Below are 13,236 nucleotides of genomic sequence, written 5' to 3'. Positions count from 1 at the left end.
CCCCTAGCCTTGTGTATAATCGTGGGACGTTAACCTAGAATTTTTATTTGATTTCTATGTATAAAGTGTTATTAGATTAAGATGGACAAATGCTTATTATGTTATTTGTGTGCATCAAATGTTATTAGACCATTATGGTGGAATGTGTACTAGTGTAATATTTATGAATGTTCTGCTTCACTTGACAACACTACAAGGTAAGTAATGACCTCTCTATTTAGATACAAAGTCTATAGGCCTTTTCTCCTCCTTTTGTGTTTCTTCGTTCATCATCAGTAAAATATCATTAATCAATCAAACTTCTGATATAGAAAGCACAAAATATCTTGTAAATCATTATTTTATGGATATGTCCTTAAATGTCTGTATCCCATTAAGATTATTATCTTCAATATCGGCTGCAAATTGAGACTGCCTTGATTAAAATCAACTTTACAATAAGTATGTCAGAATCAAGGTTGAATTTCTTTTCCTTAATTGTTCAATTGAAAGTGAATTATTAAAGTTTATTGATGTACACGCATCATGAAGATCCTACACAGCCAGAATGCAGTGGGTAAAGCAGAAAATTGCATGTTTTACATTTAAAGATACGGAAGTCAGTCTTCCTGGTTTGCCCAGAACTGTCTCGCTTGTGAACCTTCCTTGGACGCTTCTGCAGTTTGCCAGTTTTGGACACAAGACGAACCAGAATTTTCGTGACGAGGTATAGCAAGACAAGAATGATTTGATCGAAGGGTCAGTTATGAAGAATTGGTGTTGCCCACGTGACGCGAAGTGCATTTTTAAATTCGAATCGAGACCAGAAACATTACAATTCTCGTCTCATTTTTGAGACGGGACAAGATAAGAAACTTCTCGAGTATGGATCTCAAACACTTTTTTTCAAAAATGAAATCTTTAAGTTTTACGTCCCACAGTTATGCCGGCTAGGAGAGAGAGAGAGAGAGAGATAACTAAAGATACTGACAGGGCTCATAGCGAGGCACTTTTTTTTTTTAACTAAAAGTTACTTTTTTCGGAGGTAAAGTGACTTTTTCGTGTGATTTATGTTTTGCATTGGCAGTTTTATAAGAAAAATATAGTAGGAAGTCGAAAATCCGAACTAACTGGGACCGCAGGTAGTTCGAATTTTCGAAATTGGCCAAGAAAATACCATTTAGGCTTAAATATACTGTACGGTATGCTCTTTTATCGGTACAGTGGTTATACAGTATATACAGTAATTACAATACCGTACATAAGGCTACTTACATTTAATGTTTCTAAAGAACCTGCTTGTACACTAAATTACACTGTTCTTATAACTCACACTTAAAACTTAACTTGTATAGGTCTAAGGGAAAATAAAAATAAAAATATGTATGACAAACGGGATTCGGATTTTTGACATTCGGATTATCTACTGTATTATAAAAATAAATGGAAAAAGGCAGAAACTTCTTACACATTACTCTTCTGAAAGTTTCAGTACTTGCTGCCACATGTGAAACAGTCAGCTTTATTCTCACTTCAGCTTTTATTCTTTCTAAAGCACAGTAGATGGTTGGTGGATGCTTAAGCTCTTAAGGTGGGGTTGAGAACCCTTCTGTGTCTATTTTTTCTTCTATCATAATAGTCTTTCAGTTTTCTCTCGTAATAGTTAACGCTCCGCTCAACGTTGTGTGTGTGTGTTTGTGTGGTTCATCATGTTCGTCTTGTGTTATGCTTCTTGTATGTTCTTCTTAAGAGTAGGTGATGAATTTCAATATTTCGTGGCTTTGAGAACTCTCAATGCTAAGTAAAATATAATGTCTGGGATGAAGAAATTCGGAAATAGGCCAGAACTGGTTCCACTTACTCAGAAGCTTCTTACATCTGCTAAGTCTGCTTACCGTAACTACAAAGCATACTTAGAAAACCTAAGGAGGAAACTCAAAGAAGAAAAGATGAAACAAAACAACAAAGAAAGAGGTGATGGAAAAATTGACAAAGGAAAAAGGGCATGATGAGATTTTAGTCACTTTTTGGTCATTTTTCGTGTGCTTTTTGTCACTTTTTCCTGTGCTTTTGGTCACTTTTCAACTATTTACAAGAGACCAAACCACTATGAGCCCTGTACTCAAGTTACTAGACAATATCCAATAACAAATATGATAGTTCGATTCCCGGCGGGAGCTCATGTGGTTCGTATTCCACGTTAATCAGTAGGTCCACGTCTCATGCCTCGTTGCTGAACGGGACGTTAAGCTCAAAATCAACTCAACTCAACTCAACTCAACTCAATAAATGATTTAAATGTTATTATACCCTTTGCAAACCTCTCGTGACGCAGAAGGATTCTGATAACTTTTAGATGAAATTTTAGAAATGTATCAGGCCATAAATTCTGAGCGAAAATTTACAAAACAAGAGGAAAAATTTTCCGAGACGAGATTTCTGTAAAAGTTCCGAGACGAGGACATGAGCAATACTTAATAAAAAATATATATCTCAATATGCCGTCACTAACCATCATATCTGAATATGCCTTCACTAACCATTACATAGCCAAATGAAGAAGGCGATAACTACAAATTATAAACTTTAGACATAGGTGGATCCAGGGGGGGGCTTCGATAATCCGCCCAGCGACACACACACAGTACTGTAAAAGCCCACCGTCCTTTCCAGGAGTCCCTCCGGGATCTGACCCTGATTCTAAATCAGCTGTTGTAATAAGCATCAATAGAAGGTTATGTCAGTATATAACTTGCTGTAACTTCAGTCCCAGACGTTAAGTAATTTCCACCAAGCTATATAAGACACCACTTTTGCGAAACCCTTTCGGAACGATATAGACAACCGTAGACGCTTCAATCTACCAGCTTGTTTCCTGGGTTTGAAGAGAATGACCATAAGGATGATATAAAATATTTGTTTTTCTTATTAATTTTTTTTTAAGAAAACCTCAAAAAATAAGCATATTTAATTATATTTACGGGACACAGTAGATCAATGGGACAACGCTTCTATCCAGTGTAAGGATTCTCTGATTGTATCTCAGGGCTGTTGCGCCAGGAGTTTCGTTTTAGTTTAGTTAAGTTGACTTGGGTTCAGTGTTCGAAGTGAGACGGTATGCGGTGTTATGCCATACCGCCTCTGGTTTTTCAGCAATGAAGGTATACCGCCTCTGGTTTTTTGATGATCAAGACATACCGTTACAGGAGAGTAGATGCCAAATACCTTTAATAAATCCATTTTTATCCACAGTAATTGACGAATAGTTTTGCACGTAAAAGGATTTTCTTTTTTATGTAGAAATAATTTCTAAGTTGACAACACAGACATTTTTGTTATCTTTTTTCTACCTTTTGTTTCTAAAATGAAGTGTGTTCAAAGAAGCTCATCTAGTTTATATTTTGATGTGCCATATTGAATTGTTTCTTTTGTATGTATGTATGTGTCTTCTTGTTTTAATTCATATAAATGTCGTGTTTTGAGCATAAGTGCATGGGTTGTATGCTGTGAGGGCGTTTCTTCCGAGGTTTGGAATGCCCCTCAGTCGAGTGGGGGATCCGGGAGCTTTCCCACAGGAAATTATTAATATAAAAACTCGATTCTTCAGCATTTTCGTGTAATAATTCTCTATAATACAACATAAGAGGGTATTTTTTTTTTTTAGAAAGTTGTTGCGAAGGATCAAAGTCTCTTCATACCCCCCCCCCCCTGTAACTAAAGAGAAGCTCTCCAGCAGGTTCATTCCCGTTCTGCCTACAGACCCTCCAGCACTTTAAAGAAAATATTTTTAATTATCTTATCTCTAGGCAGAACGGTAATTCCCGTTGTGCCTACTCTTTCGAGACGGGGAATTATGTGCAGGGAGGAATTTTTGTAGGGAATATTTCTTTAGTATTTCTAAAAGCTTCTGTAAAAACAACCACCACCTCTACAAGTTTCATCATACATGGAAAATTGGTTGACTCAGTTGCAAGAATGTTAGACATTGTATGTGAAACAAACATTTAAAAAAAAAAAAAAAAAAAAAAAGATCTAATATCAAGCAATTTCAGAACAAAATTTTATTTGGGTTTCCAGTAGTTTACCTCCAGCATGCTAAGACTTGCAGTACTAAAAAATGCCACAGTTCACATGGCCAAGACATGTCTGGCCAACTATTAAACAAACAACGCAAGAGGATGCATAAGGCGGCCTTTAAAAAGAGTGTTTGTCTCCATCATATCTCTTTCCTCGAATTGATTGATTCAGTTGCCAGTAACCCGTTTGACATTGTATCTGAAACGAACACGAAACAGACTTACTTCGGGCTAATATCAATTCATTTCACAACCGAATTTTAATCGGTTTTCCACAATTCACATCCTCAAGACATGTTCGGCCATACATTAAACAAACAATGCAAGAGGATGCATAAGGCGGCCCTTTTGAAAAAAAAGAGCCTTTGTCTTTTACATCACTGCTCCTTCTTTGGCATTACCTTAACAGGTAATTTGTCTTCTAACACGATTCTATACTACATGCAATGTTACATATACTTATATTGTCAATGTAAATACTACATATCGTCAATGTTAATACCATATATCGTTAATATAGCCAATATATTTAAAACATCTCACCATCACTGTTCTAAATGCAAACAGTATGCAACTGCATCTGTGTAAGCCACCAAGTCTATTACATGTGATTCCAGACGTGCCTTCAATGATTTTATTTTTTGTTCAATTCGCTTATATTTCAGCTTTGGTTCCTTCGGCTTTTGTCCTACCTCCAACATCAGCATACAAGCTTCATTCTCACTCTGTTCTTGCTGCAACAGCTGTACAAATGTAAAAATATTTGGATGTTCTCTTGTCAGTTTTCTGTTTAATTTAGAGTGCCAGCCCTCTACAACATTATTTGTTCTTCCCTCAACATTATCATATTGGTTCCATATATCTCTGGAAAAGAGAGAAACATTAATTACATAAAACAAATCAAAGCTTGACAATAGACATTCAACAACGATTGGAAGTTGCATGTTAACGTCTGTCGTAGATAACGTTAAGGATAACGTCTGTTGTTTGTTGTTAGTAACACGGTAAATTTATAAGTATTCAGTTTTGTAATCATTACACTAGTATAGAGTTTCAGATCTCTGGTATGAGCAGATTAAAATTTCGTATTGGCATGCAGATCTCAGAAATGATTTTTTATGGAATGAGAATAATAATTACGCTTACCACACTCCATTAAAGACACTATGCACCATTTCATATCCAGACACTTCTGAGCTCACAATTGTAGAACACATAGGCAATACAACAATGACAAACGAAACTAATGGGAAAACGGAAAAGTCTGCCCCAAATATGTCCCATGTATGGTGTACAGCTGCTGATATATACGGGGAGCTGCTTTAAAAGTACCATCCATCCAAACTGTCTTTGTGGTTGAAAGCTTCCGTAAATTTCCGGTTGTCCCAAAGACCTGCAGAATATAATATTAATATTTAGCTCCCCTAATATATTGATAATTATTAGTGTATTAGCTAATTAACATATTAACAAACTTATTAAATTCAAACAAAATATATATTTAATATTGAATTTTCAGACATGCTGCAAGCTTGAAGTGTGATGACCAGCATACTTAATTCTAGCTAAAAATTTAAGGATGCATACTTGAATGTTAAAGTTATCTAAAGCTCGCGCCCAGAATATAATACAATTGAAATCCCTTATTTGAATCAGTTAATTGTATTAGTACACCTCTGGCTCCAAAACTAAACTTTGAGGATCCTATTAAGTAAATTCAAACTAGATGATATTAATTAATGTCTGTAAACTTAACACTGCTAACATTAAGTACTTTACGAAAGTTATTGTAATTAAAATTGAATAATAATAAATTCAGTTACCAATAATCGATCAGAATCAACACCATCATCAATTAAGAGAAATTCCTCTCCTGTTAATGTCTGTCTCCACCTGCCCTCTAACCTAATACAATTTCTTGTTGTGGGAAGTTCAGGCCTTTCTGCGCTTCTACAGTTATACAGGGTATGTTTAATTCCCTCAAATGTTGGCAAAGCGGCTGCAACCTCTTCCTGTATCCCTTCCTTTGCAATCACTTCTCTGAAGATAGAAACAAATGAAATAAATAAAAAAAATACATGAATAGTTTCGTTAAAATTTACCTGCAAAATACATTCATCTGACTAGTGCAATAAGCTTGAAGTCAAAACTTGTAAACTGAGATTATTTGTACTGCTAACTTGAACTTGTATCACACGACTAGCGAGATACTAGGCCACTACCTTCAAGAAACTGACTTCAGTTTACCCAGATCAACTATTTGGTGTCTCTTAACGTAATGTTAAAAAACGAAAGAAAAAAGTAGTTAATTTTTAACTAGAAGATAGAACTAACCAATAAAATAACTACTCATTTAAAAAGAAAATTTAGTCTTACCTGTAAACTTTTGGAACTGCATCTACAGGATTCTCGGACACTTTACACTTCATCCTGTCTATTAAGCATCTTGCTTCAATTTTGCTCCTTTCTGTTTCATGAGAGTGTACTCCACTCTTTGATAAAACATCGTCACCCAAAACAACAACTGTCGCTTTGCACCCACGTGTACATTTCCAATATGTCTTTTCTTTACTACGTCTATTAATCCGGTATAAGAACCCTTCGTACGCGAGCACTTTCCCCCCGTATTTCGAACTGACAAATTCTGCCATTCTGTGCTGCTTACTATTCCTATTGATACTTATAAAGTGACAGATTAAAAATTTGAATTGAATTTTATACAGATTACTGTCTCGATCTCAGAACTTTCACTTTTCGAAGCCGTCAGGTGTTCTGAACGCTGATTGGGTACCGGTGAACACAGTAGCCAATCACCTTCAAGAGTACCAAACTGAAACAAAATCTTATAAATCCCTTTCCCTCCCCGATTATCTGACCTTTTGATTTGAGTTGAAACTCTACAAAAACATTCAATTATGATATTTGTATTTTGTATTCCTGCTATTTACATTGACAATATAAATATGAAAATAGAAGTATGTATGATATTATGGCATATAGTATAGAATCACGTATAGAAGACAAATCAGCTGATAAGGTGATGCCGAAAAAGTAATTTTAATGTAGGAGACTAAGACCCTTTCTTAAGGGCCCCCTTATGCATCCTGTTGCATTAGCCCTATTTGTTTAATATATGGCCATCAAACATGTCTTAAGGATGTGAACTGTGGCACATTTTACGTACTATGAGTCGTAGCACGTTGGAGATGAAATACTGGAAAACCGAATAAATTTTTTTTGTGAAATGACTTGATATTAGACCGAAATAAGTTTATTTTCTTGTAACTGAATCAATTAATTTTCCATTTCTCTGTAAGTATTAAAAAAACACATCTCTACTAAAGTAGACGTGAATAACGCTGCTAATAACAAAACTGTACCTAGTCATTTTTTCTGAGAAGAGCAAGTAAGATAACATTTAAAATATATGATGAAATTTAAAGGAATAGTTATTCTTCTTACAGAATCTATTAGAATTACTAAAGAAAAAATCCCTAGAAAAGATCCCTCCCTGCACAGAATTCCCCGTCTCGAAAGAGTAGGCAGAACGGGAAGTAGGCACAACGGGAATTACCGTTCTGCCTACAGATAAGATCATTAAAAATATTTTCTACAAAGTGCTGGAGGGCCTGTAGGCATAACGGGAAGTAGGCACAACGGGAAGACACCCTCCAGCAGGTGCGGATCCAAGGAGCGATCGCCTCCCCAGAAGAGGAAATTTTCTTATTTTATAAATAAATATAAACCTATCCCAGAGTTTGGAGCTCTTAAAAGTAGCGCTAAGTAGCAGTATTACAACGCACCGCTCCTCCAAAAGTCCATCCTGGATCCGCCCCTGCTCTCCAGTGCTTTTCAGTCATCATGTAGATAGAAACCCAATCTTTTAGGGAACAAACTTTCACTGTATTTCAACATTTAGATAGCCGGTATGTCGAGTTAAAATCGTAATAAAACATACCGTCTCTGCTTTTTTTCCACTTCGAACACTGCTTGGGTTGGTCCGTAATGAAGAAATACTGACAAATCTGCTTTAGTTGTGTAATCACAAGGTCGTCATTAATACTCTACCTAACTAGTTCTTACACCTCCAGCTTCTCAGATGAGCATTTAACTTTAATTCTGAGACTCAAGACATCTCAGTTCGAACCATATTATAAGGAACTTTAATCATTAATAGCATGGTCTTATATGTATATTGCATAATGTACCATTTAAAAAAAAATACATTGGCCCACCTAATACTTTTTCTTTTTCGTGTGTCCTTTCTGAAAAGGGTTAGCCCATCACTTGAATAGAGTATTGATGATTTTATTACTAGCAGCGTTCACCCCGCTTCGCTGCGGTCACCCCGGAACGCAATAAACTTTGTTACTTAGATAATTTTTACTTTTTCGCTTTCAAGTGATTTATAGCGCCTGTTAGTTATGTTAACCCGCCGAGTCACAGGGTCATGCGGGTTGCATATAAATACGTTTATTTTTATACCTATGATGAACTAATAACAAAGGATTTCTACGTATGGACACCTGAATGGTCAATTATCTCAAGACACTGGTAATTGAAAATTAAAGTGATATGATAAAAAGCATCTAGGGTCCACATCCTAACAACCCCCCAAAAATGAAAGAAATCGGTTCAGCCGTATTAGCGTGATGAGCGGACAAAGGATTTTTTGTACGTATTTACACCTGATTGGTCAATTATCTCAAGACACTGGTAATTGAAAATTAAAGTGATATGATAAAAACCATCTAGGGTCCAAATCCTAACAACCCCCCAAAAATGAAAGAAATCGGTTCACCCGTATTAGCGTGATGAGCGGACAAAGGATTTTGTGCGTTCTCTTTTATATATATAGATTAAAAAATCTGTAACTTTAAATTTCATTAAACCATGGTAATTTTTTAAGATCTTGTGCATCAGATGTTGAATTGCATATAAAATATGAAGTTTATAACAGTCAAAAACTTGTACCTTGACTCCATTAGAGTAATTTCAAGACGCTTTGGCTCTGAGCTTATAATGTAATAGACTTCTGAACGAATTTGGCTTCATTCCAATTAACCTGTTCCCGTTAACACCTCATCGTGTTTCTTCTCCTTCTAGGTCTTTGGGAGACAAAAGTTCGTTCTTCCCAGAGTTCAAAGTTGAGAATTTGCAAACTTTCGAGTGCTCTTTAATCAACCCCGATCAAGTCCAGGTTTGTGGGGACGGGCAATAAATGGGTTTTGAGTCTTTGTGACTATGTCGTCAGCGAGCCTACATATTAGGGGTTGAAGAATAATAGACTCTCTTCCCTTTCTTACTTTCTCTCTCTCTCTCTCTCTCTCTCCATTTTGCTGATGGTTTTCATTAGGTAGCACCAAGCCTTCAATCCTGCTAGATTAAGAGGAAAATAACGGAAGGGTTTGGGAACATACTTCAACTGCAATTAGTTTTATACAACATATGAAGACAAACAGTGATGGAGCACGTTTCAACGTTAACCTTCCTGATAGATGTTTGGCGATAAGGATGTAAATACTACCGCTAGCTTTAACAACACTCGTTTAAAATAATATATCATTAAATACTATTAACCATCTGCTTTCTTAACGTCCATTTTTCACTTATCAGAATGGTATCAGCCAATTACTTTCAGTGTTGCCAGATCCGAAGATTAACAAAGAAGCGAGGTTGTGTTCTAAAAATAGCGAATTTAAACTATTTCTAGTCAAACATGAAAATAAGAATTATTTGGAGCTATACGGTTTTACTAATCATATATGTTGATTAAATAGAAAAATGTTGAGTTGGAAATAACGTCAGATATCTGGGTTGGTAACGGTCAGGCGGGGACTACAGTTTTGAACTGTTGGCTGTTGTGTGTTAGGGCAGACTCCATACTACATCAAAAGCAGTAGAACTGCGGTGTGGAATGAACTAGGTAGATGGTGATAGTATATAATGGGCGACCTTTCTGAACTTCAAGGAGATTGTATTTGCTTACGTGAGTTTTGTAGGTTTTTAAAAGCACTTTACAACGTTTATATTGTGCTTTTTCACTGTTATTTCTCACTTCTTTAAGGTTGGTTTAAAGGGACAAGTTTTGCCGCTAGATGGCACCATAGTCTTTGTACCCCTTCCATGTATTTTTTATCTTTCACGAAAATTCACATTTTTTTTTTTTTTTTTTTTTTTTTTTACAAATTTCAACCTACAGACTTCAAATTTTAAGAAAAGAAACTTCATAATCTATTGAGGGCAATAATCCGTGCCGATTTTTTTATTTAGAATTTTCTTCATTGTTGAAATGGCTTGATTGTTGAAATGGATATCCAAACCTTTAAGAATGAAACTGTTTCAACAATGAAGAAAATTCTAAATAAAAAATCGGCAGGGATTGTTCCCCTTACTAGGTTATGAAGTTCCTTCACTTTACACTAACCTTAATTGAAGCGCTTGGAGGATAAAGGTGTTAGGTTACACTTTTCGAAATGTTGCATTCTGGCTGTTCATGCACGTGTTATATGCTACTCATGCTACCTAACACATTATTTGGTGAGTCCTCGTCCTAGTGCAGATATTTAGAAACGATGAAGGTAGTATGTTAACAGACAAAGTTGTGAAAGTCAATTTTCTCATTCATATTCAATTTGTTACATACTACCTTTATCCTCCAAGCGCTTCAATTCATTTGCTAAATCCTTTATTTAGGAGCTATGTATTTTGGAAATTTTTATTGTGCCTCCACTTACTTATTATGTTATTATTAATAATACAGTAACACAATTAAATTTGCGATTCATGTTTACACAGCTCCGTATAGTTATTAGGGTTCGGCATTAATTGAGGTGATACTGCAACAGAATAAACTCAACAAAAGTCTAGTGTTGTCAGATCTGGGAAGTAAAAAGTACTAAAACAAGAATTAAACTAGTATCGAATATGTTAGTTTTACTAAAACTATTGTTCGTTGTCAATAGAATATTCAGCAAAGAAATTTTTTATTGTAGAATATAAATTTAATGATTTGTGATTTCATATGTGAAAATAAGGAAGTAGCTTATTCTTAAGAGTTGTAGCCTGCAGATAGTTAAAAGCAGCCCAAAAGTTGTGTGTCGCCCAATTTAAAATTTTGGTGGCGAAGGCACTTTAAAAAAAAATAGCCCAATCAGCTACTTGTAGCCCAATCTGACAATACTGATTACTTTAACCAAGTTTTAAAAATATTTAATAAATCTTGGTGAGATTAGGGGTCCCCTAGTTGTAATGTATAACATAGTTCTCCTACTTACCTATTATGAACACCCTTAGCAGATCGGAAATCTACTTATAAGCAAGTTTAAGGTTGCAGGTGTGTGTAATGTTAGTATAGTTATGATATATGCAACAGGACACTTAGGAGGCTAAGTGGTAGACCGCTCACTTTTGGTGCGACGGTCCCTGGCACATGGTGGCGTATACTGGTGTGATGGCTTGGGCTACCACTAACCTTTATAACACCTGTACATTATGATATGTACACATGTAAGTAACACCTGTACTTCCCTTTTATCATATAGATAAATATGATTTTCTCCTCAATCTTATTAGTATTACGGATAAACGATCGTACATTTCTACCTTCATTTGTCGCATGAAATATCCCTACGTTTTGCATTGGATAAATGATAACCTTACCCACCAGAGTAAATGGAAGCTGTCCGAGAATTAATAAAACGCTTAAATAGATGATTAGCAACGAAGAAGCCTCAGTTTGTAAGAGTCTTCGCAACGCAGCGCAAATAATGAAACAAGTATTTATAACAGCTATGCCCACTATCGCAAAATACTGTAAAACACAAAATTCTCATTGCGTTGACGCAAACCGCTACGGAACTACACTCAAGATGTCCCGAGACAATTTCCAGAGAGCCCCAAAATGCACTGTCATTACTCGTATAATTTCCCTTTACTCTTCGCTCATACCCAAGAAACCGATTTCTCTAGAGGCAACTGGTGTTATCTGGCAGCCCGTTGATACGCTGTGGATGGAGGTGCAGCAGAGGAAAATGAACATATAACTAAACGATTCTCACTAGGAAAGTGGTTTCTGCTTCGTTGTCATATCAAGACCTCTTAAGAAAGTGAGACAGAATGCGTGCAAAGATTTTAGTGGATGTTTCTAAATACATACAGTTCTTAGAAGATACTAAAGATGTGTCATTGAAAGAAGATACTAAAGTATAAAATTATCAATATAATTTAGTTTATATTACAATAACTTTGTTTTGGAATATTCTAGGGATACCGCCGATAAGGTCGGTAGCCCACAAAATACGCCGCTGAAGTAACGTGTGGAGTGATGTTTCCTTACTCTACAATTGACAATGTTCCAAGAAAGTGATCCTTAAAGTGAGCGGTAGCTCCAGTCATAGTATTCTACTAGAGAGTGTCTTCATTACATACAGTATGCAATGGTAACAGTAGAGTAATGTATGTTTCTAGGAATAATGTGGCAAAAAATGGAGGTAGTCCCTGCAATATCATCACAAACCTTGTTAGAGTACATTTGTTTTATCTTGGTACACTTCCCGCCAGTGCACTTGGTTGGCCTGTAAAGTATTTTCTGCTAGCACTCACGTGGACGTTTTAGCCCAATAGACGTCTCGCTGGCTTTGTCGTATAGGTGACGTTAGTTGTCAGCCAGCCCGTCAAATGAAGTCATTTCTATTTGGCGGGTATTTGAAGTGCTTAGTTGCCACACATCAACAAGTGTGTTACAGTGAGTTGTGAGTGGTGTGGCGTTTTGCTGTGTTTCCTAGCGTATTGTAACTGTCAACTTAGCCGTGGCGTGGCAACAATGTGTTGCAGGCAGACAATCTTTTAGGCACGAAGTGTACCAATTAAAACAAACGTACTCTAGTATGATATTATAATACAGCCGTTTGGCCTCAATATCCCAAAATGGATCTTGCAGAAATAAAAAATACAGCGTAGAAAGTGAATCCAGTTGGCTAAGGACAGAAGTCGATGGAGTGCTTTTGTGAATGTTGCATTGATCCTAGAGGTTTCATAGTCCATACAGTTAGTTACTTTGCATCAACAATGCATTCTGTAGCGTCATTTCAGATTTTGCAAAGGGTGGGGGGAGCAAGATTGTCCGCCGACATAAGAGGGTTAGTGCGTTTGCACACGGCAACGATAATATCGGAGGAAC

At 36.2% G+C, this 13,236-nt stretch overlaps 1 protein-coding gene across 1 annotated transcript in view; it reads left to right on the top strand.

The window, feature by feature from the left end:
- Positions 1–13,236, top strand: part of MCU (mitochondrial calcium uniporter) — a 297,505-nt gene that overhangs the window by 74,557 nt on the left and 209,712 nt on the right. The gene's annotated exons all lie outside the window — the stretch shown is intronic.

This window comes from Thermobia domestica, chromosome 5 (assembly GCF_964235325.1).
Source record: "Thermobia domestica chromosome 5, izTheDome1.hap1.1, whole genome shotgun sequence".
Taxonomy (NCBI): Eukaryota; Metazoa; Arthropoda; class Insecta; order Zygentoma; family Lepismatidae; genus Thermobia; species Thermobia domestica.
Note: the sequence above shows the minus strand (reverse complement) of the source record. Positions and strands in the feature narration are given on the sequence as shown.